Source organism: Prunus mume, linkage group LG6 (assembly GCF_029339155.1).
Source record: "Prunus mume cultivar Tortuosa linkage group LG6, ASM2933915v1, whole genome shotgun sequence".
Taxonomy (NCBI): Eukaryota; Viridiplantae; Streptophyta; class Magnoliopsida; order Rosales; family Rosaceae; genus Prunus; species Prunus mume.
Genome location: NC_142703.1, coordinates 15,841,927 through 15,854,206, shown reverse-complemented (window position 1 = coordinate 15,854,206; position 12,280 = coordinate 15,841,927). Strand labels below are relative to the sequence as shown.

Here is a 12,280-nt window from a genome sequence, read left to right as displayed (position 1 = left end):
CCTTTAAAAAATATATTCCCTACTTGAAATGTGTAAGCAGTTCTACATGTTACTAGGGGTGGCATTTTAAACCGAAAAATCGAAAAACTACAAAAATCAACCTACAATTTGTCGCAATGAAATCGCAATGCGCATTTGCGGTATTAAGAACCGAACCGCATTTGCGGTTGCAGTATTAATTTTCAAAACTTGCAATAGCCACGGATGATGAAGTTGAATTCTACAAGGAAATGAAACATATGACAACTTGTAAGTAATTAGTTTATTTATGCTAATGTTATTTATGCTTCTTTTTATAATAAAATTAAAATGTACTAAACTATATTGTTTTATTTGTAGATAACATTGGTGCTCAAACAACACAACATGGTTCTTCAAATCCACTCACCACCAACACATGAGTTTGTAACATTGGTGCATTGCATTTTCCTTTTAGTTTGTAACTTTAGTTAACTTTGAATTGGATTTTTCTCTTTGGTTGTAACTTTAATTCATTTTGCTTTGCATTTTCCTTTTGGTTTGTAACTTTAAAGGATTTGCAATTTGAATGCTTGAGAATTTTAACTTTAATTGGAATACTTGGAATTATAACTTTAATTTTCTTAGGTTGTGAATGCTTGAGAAGTTGAGGAGATTGTGAATTTATATATGCTTGAGAAGTTGAGGTTGTGTATTTATTTATTTAGGTTATGAATTTATATTTTTGTGAATGCTTGAGAACTTGCGATTTTAAACCGCTAATTAATCGACCGCATTTGCGGTTTACCATTGCCGTAAACTCGGTTTGCGGTTTCAAAATCACCAAACCGCAAATAGTCGGTCGGTTTGCGGTTTGAGTAAAATTTTACCAACCACAACCACCCCTACATGCTACATGGTTTCTTACGTGAATTTGAAAATGTGAACATATGCAAGGAATTTTGCCTCCCTTAGTTGTCCATGCGATGATAATACTACGTGACATGAATTTACTTAATTAATTTAAATTTAAATTCTGACATTGAAACTTAACATGTGCTGTATTATAACGTGAATGAATTATTTGTAGTGGGGACGGATCCAGGAATTGCAAATCGGGTGGGCTAAATTTATCTTAAGTACAAATGTATTAAGAAAATTTGGTGTATGAGTTTTGTGGATTTTGGTTGGTTTTTGTAGATTTTTAGGCTTGGACAATAGATTTTAGGAACTAAAAACTAGAGGTAACCCACAAGGGTGAATTATTTATTTTTTTTGGGTAAATCATAAGCCCTAGTTTGTTATATTTTTATTTTATATAAGCACTCTTTTTTCAGTATATTTTCTTCATCGTATTTAGAACTTTTTGTTATTATACGACATTTGAAATAGAGAAAATGTTGGAATTATTGATAATATTGTTGAAATATTTGGAAGGGATTGAAGGGAAACTAAGAAAGAAAAAAAGAAGAAGATATTTATAAGGAATTAAAGTTAAAAAAGAAAGTAATAATAAAATAAAAACATCCCATTTTGTGGGGCAGTGCATCTAAGAGCATCCACAATGATGCTCTCTATTTCTTAGCTAAAATTTGGCTAAGAATATAAGAGCATCCGCAATGGACTCCCTAAACCACCTCCTTAGACAAATTTTAGGGAGGAATAATAAAAAGGGAGTTTCACTAAAACACCCAAAATGGGAGTTGAAATTATAAAAAAACCCAAGCACTATTTAAACATATAAACACACCCAAAACCCATCATTACACACACTCAAAACCCATTTATAAACACACCCAAAAAGTTGACTTTGGGGTTGATTTTGGGTGTGTTTCTATGTTTAAATAGTGCTTGGGTTTTTATAAATACATGTCTAGGATTGGGTTTATTTATAAATTTGTATAATAAAAATGCAACTCCAACCACGCTCTATCCACCTCCTAAAATAGGAGTTCTCTAGGAACTCCTAAATCTGAGTAGAGAGAAATGACTCTAGTGGCTCCATAATTTAATGTTGCTTTATTTAATGAGTATTTCAAACCTTTATTTAATGCTAACCATTTTTATTTTATTTTTTAATGTAGATGGACCAATCAAAAGAGTTATAGCATTTATGACTCTCAAATTATGGAGTATGGTTGGAGTTGAATTTTTTTAGAAAGCTCCTAAAATAGCTTTCTTATATTCTTAGCCAAATTTTAGCTAAGAAATAGATAGCGTCATTGTGGATGCTCTAAGAAAGCTATTTTATGAGCTCTCTAAAAATTTCAACTCCAACCATACTCTAATTTGGAAAATCATAAATGCTTTAACTCTTTTTTAATTGGTCCATCTCTATTATAAAATAAAATAAAAAAATAGTTAGCATTAAATAAATGTTTGAAATACTCATTAAATAAAGCTTAATCTCTCTCTCCTCTGAGAACTCCTATTTTAGCTTTTCTGATTCTCCCTAAAATTTGTCTAAGAAGGTAGTTTAAGGAGCCCATTATAGATGCTCTAACAAAATAAAAACACATATCTCCCCCCTCTCTTTTTTTTTATTATATTTTCTCGTCTCTATCTTTTTTAATCTCTCCCTCTCTTTTTTTTATTATTCTTTTTTCCTCTCTTTCTCTCTCTCCCTCTCCCTCTTTCTTTATTTTTTTTCCTTCTTCCTCTCTTCTTCTTTTCTTTCTTCTCTCTCCGTCTGCTCCATCTCTCTGTTCTTTCTTCTTGCAGCTTTGGGATGGGCTATCTCCATTAAGTTTTTTTATAATCTTAAGAATACTATATGGTATATGGTATTACAAATACAAAAAAAAAAATTTGTATGGGCTGTAGCCCAGACAGCCCACTATGTGGATCCGTCCCTGGCGCCATATATAATGTACCACACAATAAGTGAGTGACGGCATTGTTCTTGAGATATTGAATGATACAATTTACAAATGCAGATATGTCGGTCATTGTCTAGTTGTAGAAATATTGAATGGGACAAGAGGGAGGCTGTTGATGAAGAACCTGTCCCCTAGCTAATTAAGATAAATTTTTATTTTATTTTCACTTCATTGTATTCTTTGTAAGAGAATTGCTTGGGAACAACAATTAGATGCTATATGATATCTCATGGAGAAAAACCATAAGTACCAACAAAAAAAAAAAACGTGTAAGATCAATTAATTGTCTCCCTATTTATTTTGAGAAATTGTCGTATGTTCCGAGTACACCATTTAATTTTTATAAACAAATTTTTAAAAAAAAACCCTAAAAATGACAGCTTACCATATTAAATAAAGTCTTTGAAAACAGACCTACCCTCAACTACTGTAGCTTCCCTTAGGCATAAAATGATTTTGCAGGACGAAAACATACAAGGGATAAAACAAATGAAGAAAAGAAACATACATGAAACAAATGAAGAAAAGATGCCAACAGAAATTACAACCATGGAAAACCACCAACCTTGCTTAGAGCCTATGGTTGTATTATTAAGTATACCAAGATTTTCAGGCAAATTATTCTAATTCAAGAAGGAAGCAATCTTTTTCTTCATGGCCACAGCATTCTCACAAGTGGGATTGCGCAAATGGAACACATGTTCTTCTCCCTTTGCTTCTATGACCTCCACAACCCCATTCCATCCACTCTTCTTCAGTACCTCACTATAATGCCACCCCCTATCTTTGAAAACATCTTTCTCAGCAACACAAACCAGCACTTTCTCACAACCCAATTCCCCCAACTTCGGATCCTTTCCCGGGTTGAAAAGCGGGTCATCGGATCCGATACTCAAAGGGCAAGCGAAACGCCACAATGCAGCTACATACTCTCTTTTAGCTGCAGGGATAGATAACTCTTCCCCAACTGGCTCTGTGCCCCAAAAGTAAGGATGTATCAATACAATCCCAATAAGCTTAACACCAACCAATCCCTCACACCCCAATTTCAAAGCCATGTTGTGTGCTATATTAGCTCCAGCACTGTCACCGCCGAAAAACACACCGCGTAAATCTGCAAATCTGTTTAGCCAATCTTCAGAGCCGTTTCCATCAAAATGGGAAGCAACCCATTTGAGAGCAGCCCATGAATCATCGTAAGCCGCCGGCAAAGGGTTTTCCGGGGCAAGCCTGTAGTCAACAGAGACGGCAACAACATTGGCCTCAGAGACTAAGGTGTTGAGGTAGTTGTGATATGTGGGAGAAAATGAGCTTTCAATGCAGAAGCCGCCTCCATGAAAGTAAACGAGAAGAGGGAGTTTGGTTTGGGGTGAGCTTGTGGCGGCAGATTTTGGGATGTAAAGCCTTGCAGATATGGCTGGTTCTTGTGAGATCACAACGTCTTTTGATTGGACGCCATTCTCTGGATGTGTTGATGGATTTACTGTTGATGTGCCTAGGAATCTCTCAACTCGACCATCTTTGTAGACTTTAATAATGTTAGAGAATTCATGGGCTATCTCTTCGTTGCTCATGATTTGGATTGGAGAAGGAAGAAAAGAGAATAATAACAAACAAGTGTAGAGGCCTTTCTCTCAGTCTCTCTTTTCTTGTGCAGACAGGAGATTGCAGAGTAACTGCAAAATTTATATTTTTATTAGGGCCTTGGTGGGTTTCCATGGACCCTTCAAGTTATTTCTGAAAAAAACAAATTGGCTGGTATTGGACATTTTTGTCTTCCTTCCTTTGGAATTTCATGCATCTAGTTTTGGCAAAGACAAGGGCAGATCGATCTTTTCATATATTTGATTTTGAAGTCTTGGTTTTATTTAGGACGGCAAACAAATTCAATGGTTCATATCTTAATCCAGATATCTTTTTTTTTTTTTTTTTTTTTCTGGACGAGTTTTGATTGGTTTTATTGCGTTTTCAGTGCTTATGTATGCTACTTCTGTCTTCTTTTTCAGGATACATTGATTTCATCTGCCGTCTTTTTACTCTAAATTATTCTAACAAAACTGATTAACTGATAATTTTGTCCTCTTCATTACTTAGTTGATAGCCCTATCGTACTTATCAAATGTTTGAAAGTTCTGATCACTGTGAAAATAATTTAAGGAGATACAGGTAAATACCACTATTACTGTAGTAAAATTCTCCGAAAAAACATTACTTACGTAGCAAATTAATAATATTGACAGCATCTACGGACTATTTATAATTGTCATATCAAGATTATGAGAGATTATCTGCTCTTGAAATAATAAGACATTACCGACAACATATTAAGAGCATTTACACCCCAGGGCCTCAGAAGCCATTTCCAGCGCAGGAATCCAGCTTGGGCAGATGGTGGGCTCCACTAAATCTGAGATGAAACCTAACATGTGCTGTATTATAATTTGAATGAATTATTTGTAGCACCATATGTCACCTACCACACAATAAGTGAGTCACGGAGTTGTTGAGATATTGAATGATACGAATGGCAGATATGTCGGTCATTGTCTAGCTGTCAAAATATTGAATGGGACGAGAGGCTGTCGAAGCTAGCTAATTAAGATAAATTTTTATTTTCTATTCACATCGTTGGATTATTTGCAAGAGAATTGCTGGGAAGAACAATTAGATGTTATATCTCATACAGAAAAACCCCAAGTACCATCCAAAACGTGTAAGATTAATTAATTGTCTCCCTCTTTATTTTGAGAAATTGTTATATGTTCCGAATATACCAGAGTATATTCACAACATATGCAAAAATTACTCCTTGATTTGAATGCAAAAGCATAGAATTATGATGACAGATTTGGGGATGCAAGTGAACAGGAATAATTTAGAATAAAAACAAATATTTTTAAAACATTTCCCGGACATCCACTACCTTAGTCGTTAATTTTTTTTTTCAAGTACTTTTTTTAGTAACTTCATTTTGGTTTTTTAGGCTCGGTTTAGAGACTCTTAATTAGTCAGTACTACTTCAATTTTCTAGCATGGAATTTTCTTTTGCTTTTTGGGACTCTTTTATATATGTTGGGGGAGTCAACTACAACAAACAAATAACATTTTACTTATTGAAAAATCCAAAGTGGATGTTATTGATCTGGTGCAAGTCTCTTAACATATTTTCAATTTTATTTTGTATTGCTAACACCGTTCTTTGAAGTTTAAAAACTTAGTCGTGGCTGAATTTAATGCTTTTACAATTTTGTAGTAGATACTTACTGCAGAAAAGCTGAAATTACCTTCTCGGCAACAGTCATTGCTGGAGTGGATGGAAGACTATAATCTAATAAGGTTCCAAGAGCCCCCAAAGAAAAGCTAAAATTACCTGTAGGATAACTAAGAATGCCGAGAGATGGTGAATAAGCCAATTTAAAAATATAATCAATAAATAAAAATAAACTTCAGTAGCAGGAACATGCAGAGTATAAAATAAAAGAACACACAGAGAATTATTTTACGTGGTAAAACCCCACCTCTGGGGAAAATTCATGGGACTCCTCAGTCCAATACAAATCCAATATAGAATGATGATTATAAGAAGTAATCACACACTTATCCTAAACACATTCTAGATAATTTTTACCGACTTCTTCGTAACTCAACTTCTGTCACGAGATGATTTTCGACACTCCTTATGTTGAACGCAATACTATTTACGATTGCTTCAAACTCACTGGAGGAAACCGTCACCACGGTCTTGGTGCCCTGAACCGTATGAGTCACCGAATATGCAAATGAATGCAATACAAATGATAAAAGTGTTTGATAAATCACCAAGTAAACATGGAACACTTGATGATTTATCTCAAATAAAAACTCAGCTTTCTAAAGTTTATGGACTGAAAATATGATTGTGAAAGCTCTACAAACAAAGAAGATAAATGTCTTATTTTATAGACTTTTTCTTTGCAAGAAAGAAAATACGTTGAAAACCAAATTACTTGATTTGCACGATTTGAATCAAATCAAAAAGATATTTTCCTATTCTAATAATGATCACCGTAAAGCCCAAAATCAATGGGAAAGTAAAAACCCAATAAAGGAAATTTATGATAATCCCACCGTTAAAGGAATCCTAATATTCTTAGGTCAATTACCAAGAATATCTCAACACCTTTAATAATGTGAACTGATTAAAAATTGATTTGAAAGTAAATTACTTTAAAAGATAAGCTCAATCCTGCAGATCAAATGTCTCAACAATTCTGAAATTTGGGGATTGCTGAGTTGTTTCAATCCTGCAGTTTCTGGAAATGAGAGACAACAACATTGCTTCAACCCTACAGCTAAATGACACTTCCAAACAAAAGCTACTAGCTCGTCCATTGATCATTATGGGCTTTGATGTTAACAACATGATAATCGTAATTGTCAAAATGTTGGCGAACCTCAAACTCCAAATGATTGAGTACTTCTAAAAAAGAGGAGGTGTGCCGCTACCAATTTATAACCAATTTTTAATTGAAAGTTTATCTGCTCATTAAAATTGAAAGATCATAAGACATCAACCTCAAGGCAATGTTGATTTATAATTGGGAGCTTTAGTAATATACCCGAAATAGGACTTGAAATTATAAAAAAAAAAACCCTATATGGAATAGACTTTAGAAACATATCCAAAAATCATTTACTATCTAAAAAATGAGTGTTAAAGTTCCTATAAATTACATCTCTGTCATTTATTAACTTAAAACAAGCCCAATACAAAAAACTAAAAAAAAACCCAAAATAAGCCTAGCAAACCCGAAGTACATTGTTAATACTATGTCATAGAAGTGTATTGTTAATACCATATCATAGAAGTGTATTGTTAATACCATATCGTAGAAATACATTGTTAATATCATATTATAGAAATACAATGTTAATATCATTTCATAGAAAAACATTGTTAATACCATTTCATAGAAAAACATTGTTAATACCATTTCATAGAAATACATTGTTAATATCATTTTATACAAAAAAACTCAAAAAAATTCAAAAAAGCCCAGAAAAATATTCGATATCCTTTGCAAAAACTACCTCCAATTGTCCATAGTTTCACCAGAAGCAATCGTAAAGGCCCTCAACAATAAGGAAAAAAGTACATTGTTAATACTATGTCATAGAACTATTTTCCTAGTGAAAATCACATTATGCATATCATAAACTTCAAGTGCACAGTTATATGAGCAAAATATAAAGCATGATTCGTTACTGAAAATCTGTTAATACTATGTAATAGAAGTACACTGTTAATACTATGTCATAGAAATCAACTCAATTGTAGGGTATGAATAGTATAACAACTGTTCATACTACTTACTGGATATAAAGACGCAATCCAATGCCTTTTCAATGAGAGACAAACAATCAGTTGGCTCTAGATCCAATGCCATCAGGATATAAGGACGCAATCCAATAAACTTCCCATCAGTAACTTAACAACCAGCAACAATGGTGAAGGCAATATTCACAAATTTCATAAATAACAATAAAGACAGACTGCATGGATAAGACATTGAAAATATAGAATTAAATGCACCAGGAAGTGAAGAGTGATACAACTTTAAGCAGATTTAGGACCACAGCGGCATACATGCATAAACAAAAGATACTAACCTGACCTTGGTGAAACAAAGCCTTAACATTATCTTCTCCATCCCTCATTGCAAAGTTGGTGTCTAACAGTGCTCCTTTTAGGTCCCCAAATTTCAATTTACAAGCCTAGAACAACATACCAAGCATGGTAAGTAGTTAGACAAAATGCACTAGAAATACAATAAAAAAATGAAAGAATTTACAGTAATGGGATATGCTTTTAAAAAGCAAAAGAAGGGCATAAGAACTTCATCACTGCAATCTGTTCCCCAAACAAAAGAAAACCATTGATTTAAGAAGAGTAGTAATGAGTTATGTAACTAAGTTGGAAGGTTATGTACATATCATAACAGTTTAAAGTACAACATATATCAAGTTCAAGCAATAATCAAGTCCTGCCAACCTTTTATATTTGCATATAAACCTTTTTTAAAATACCCTATTTTTTACATTCAAAATTCAAATAGATAGTCATTCTAGAGAGAAAATTACTTTCATAATACAATTTCAACTAAAATGATCAATATATTATACTATAAAACCAACACAAAAAAGATAACTTACAGATCTGGTTGTGAAAATCTGTGACTTGGTCTTTCTCAAACTTGAACTCCTCTCTGTAGAGTCGAAGGGAAAGTGAAGTAAATCATGAGATAGAAACTTGTTGTGCAAATGCCATATCAAAGCACAGAAAGATGACCATATGCAAGTTGTAAATCATAATAAATGACACAACTGAAAACGAAATGCTATACTTGGAGGAAGGGATTGCTTCAACTTGTCGGCCTTCTCCGAATCAAACACGCAAAAAGTGTAAAGGTACTTGGAGCATCGAACCTTAAACTTGACAGCATCTTTGCTCCTCTTGATTTTGACAAAGCGTGCATACTTCCTTCTTACAGTTAGAAGGAAATCCTTAATCTCGTGGATTTGTTTCGGCTGTTGGTACAGAGATAGAGTACATACATTAACATTCTCAAATTTAAAATCAACAAGGCTTGTATGTTCACATGTTTTAACATCTACCATCCATCACTTAACACAGCTATACTAGATTATTAGTGTGTCAATTACTTCTTCTTCTTTTTTCTTTTCATGAGGATTAAATCCAATTTGCCAGAAAGATACAAGAACAATGGGTGGGACACTAGGAAAAAACATTATACAAACCATGGCTAGACATACTTCAAATGAAATACATAGGCAGTTGTTCATTTTCCAGAATCATAACTGTATGAACCACTGCTTTTGTATTCACCTCCAAAACACAAAATCATTAAGGCCCATTCTAAATTGGAACACAAAATCAGTAAAAGGTGTTGATGATCAAACTTAGAAGCTGGTTGCTCTCATGGATCAAGACATCCGAGTTGAAAATCGGGAACATAGGACGGATCTTGGCCATTTTGGAATATATCGTCGGTGGAAATCGTCTTCATCTTCTTTCTTCTCGCAATCACCACCGGCGTCGGCGTTCTAAACACCTTCATCCGACAACTGACACCTCAAATCTACAGAGTAGCCACAGAACTCCTTAAGCTTAACCATTAGCTCTGTTCATATCGAAAAAATAGAAATTAGCCCCAAATTCAACAAAGAAACTGAAATCAAGTAGAAATTCAAGTAAATTAAGAAAAAATAAAAAAGAAAATAACAAATTGAAGCAGATGGAACAAACCTGCAAAGGAAATGGAGGCATCGGCGGCGAGAACACATGTGAGGCCACCTATGTAACGGAGATTGTCATCGGTCTTGTGTTGGTCCATGGCTTTGAGACTGTTTGGTTTACTTTGAAGGCATAGAGAGGGAAGAAGGGAGAGAACAGAGGAGAGATGGTGGTTTGAAGCAGGAGAGGGGCTTGAGGCTTCAAACCTGAGGGAGGCTTCAAACGAGATCCAAAACTAATTTAATGCTAAAAAGGGTAATAAAGATATTTCATCTTATTAATTAAATTAAAAAATATACAATTGTTGATTTTTGGGTTTATCTTGGGTGTGTTTCTATGTTTTAAATAGTGTAGGATATATTTATAGTTTCATGTCTAGGAATGGGTGTTTCACTAATTTTGTATTTATAATTTCCTTATGCATAATACTAAACTATATTTTCAATTTCCTCCAACATCTTGATATTGTTTATAACATTTTCATCCCTATAGCTTTGTACTTTAATCTGGATCATATGACTACCAATGCATTAAAAGAAAATTGTGCAATATATGAGAGCCAACAACAACAACAGTTAACACTATATGATGAGAAAGTTAATTCGAAAAGCATGATGGATTGAGTTCATGCAGATATCATCATATTTATATAATAATCTCTCTGTCTTTATGTGGGGCCAAATCATTTCGTATTCATGTAAAACAGGTGTCACGCGCCTTAAACAATAATCTGATGATTGTTTGGGTAACATAAATTTCATGATTGTCACGCTTTGAATAACTTTTTTATGTGGCACTATTTCACACAAGTTTTTCTGCTGCTTGAGGCATCTTGCTCAAGTCTAATTTTGTACTCTTATAGGGTTTTGGTTTCCTAGCCTCTTCTTGATCTATGTCTACTATTTAAAGGGTTAAACTTCACTCTTGAGATATTAAACTTGTTTAAAAGAAAATAAGAATGCTAAGGTGGGCAAGAAACCACCCGAACCATTTACGTCGCTAAATCAAATCAATTCAAATTGTTTGGTTTGATGTTATACCAAACAAGTGTAATTTTGAACCGAACCAACCAATATAACAAGTATGCAATGAAAAAATCCAACAAATAGATATAGGTGCAGTTTTAAATCAATCAAACTAAACATTCATGCATGTCCAAGAATTCTATAGTGAGGGTTTTATCTAAGGTCCTTAGATGATGCCCTATCTTTTAACTGTTAGATCAAATTGATTAGCCATTGAATCAATTTAGTTAGTTTGATCCAACGATAAAGTGATAAAATCTGATCTAAGAGCCTCATTGTAGAATGACTCCATGCATGTCTTTCTACTTGTACGAATTAGGCCCATTACTTGGTTTGGGCTTTTATTTGCTTGGTCCACTCAACACAGTTGAACATGAAATGCCCATTTAACCATCGAGCCTCTGTTATTTCTAAACACTCCACTGTTGTTAATAGTCATACATGATTTTAAGAAGATTTAATTTAATTTTAACGGGTAATATTTATCATTTGATATTCGAAAATTCGTTTGGAAAAAAAAAAATTTCATTCAAAAATTACAATACAATTCTTTTTACTAATTTGCAACCATACAGGGACTTGATTTAATCATGGGTCGGAAATTGGAACGAGAGCCCATGGTGTTATTAAAAGCATAAAAATAATTTTTTTTAATATGTAAAACAGATATCACGCCATGAACAATAATTAGATGATTGTCTATGGAGCAATCAAATACATGCCAAAACCACACACATTCAATCTCTTGAATTACTCTCTTATAAAACGTTTTGGTTTTCTACACTCTTCTTGAACTATGTATATACAAAGGCCAAATTTCACACTTGAGATATTAAACTTGGTAAATTAGTGGTTTAACAAAATAGTAATAAAAATACAAGGGGTGGGCAAAAAATCACTTGAACTAATTAAACCGCTAAATCATTTCACTTTTTTTGGTTTTTCTCATCTTAACTTAAATTTATGAGTTTTCACAATGGACTAAGATTTTCTTCTAGGTATTAATCTGAAGCTATTAAACTGTACAATTGTAAGTAAAACTGCAGTTCAATTCAGTAGATGTCAACTATTGAACAACTGTTGTGGATGCACTAATTTATAAACCAAAGTTTTGCTTATGTCAA

The 12,280-nt window shown here is 33.4% G+C and overlaps 1 long non-coding RNA gene and 1 pseudogene across 2 annotated transcripts; both read right to left on the bottom strand.

Moving 5' to 3' along the window:
• Window positions 1-3,355: 3,355 nt before the first annotated feature.
• Window positions 3,356-4,620, bottom strand: LOC103335319 (putative carboxylesterase 12 pseudogene; annotated as a pseudogene). The gene has a single exon (XR_016128266.1). The product of XR_016128266.1 is annotated as a putative carboxylesterase 12 pseudogene (transcript).
• A 3,304-nt stretch (window positions 4,621-7,924) lies between these two features.
• LOC148916239 (uncharacterized) lies at window positions 7,925-10,718 on the bottom strand. The gene is made up of 4 exons (XR_016127958.1): window positions 10,144-10,718; window positions 9,221-10,018; window positions 9,030-9,082; window positions 7,925-8,591 (listed from the first exon to the last, which is right to left on the bottom strand). It is a non-coding gene; the product is annotated as an uncharacterized LOC148916239 (long non-coding RNA).
• Between the last annotated feature and the right edge of the window lie 1,562 nt (window positions 10,719-12,280).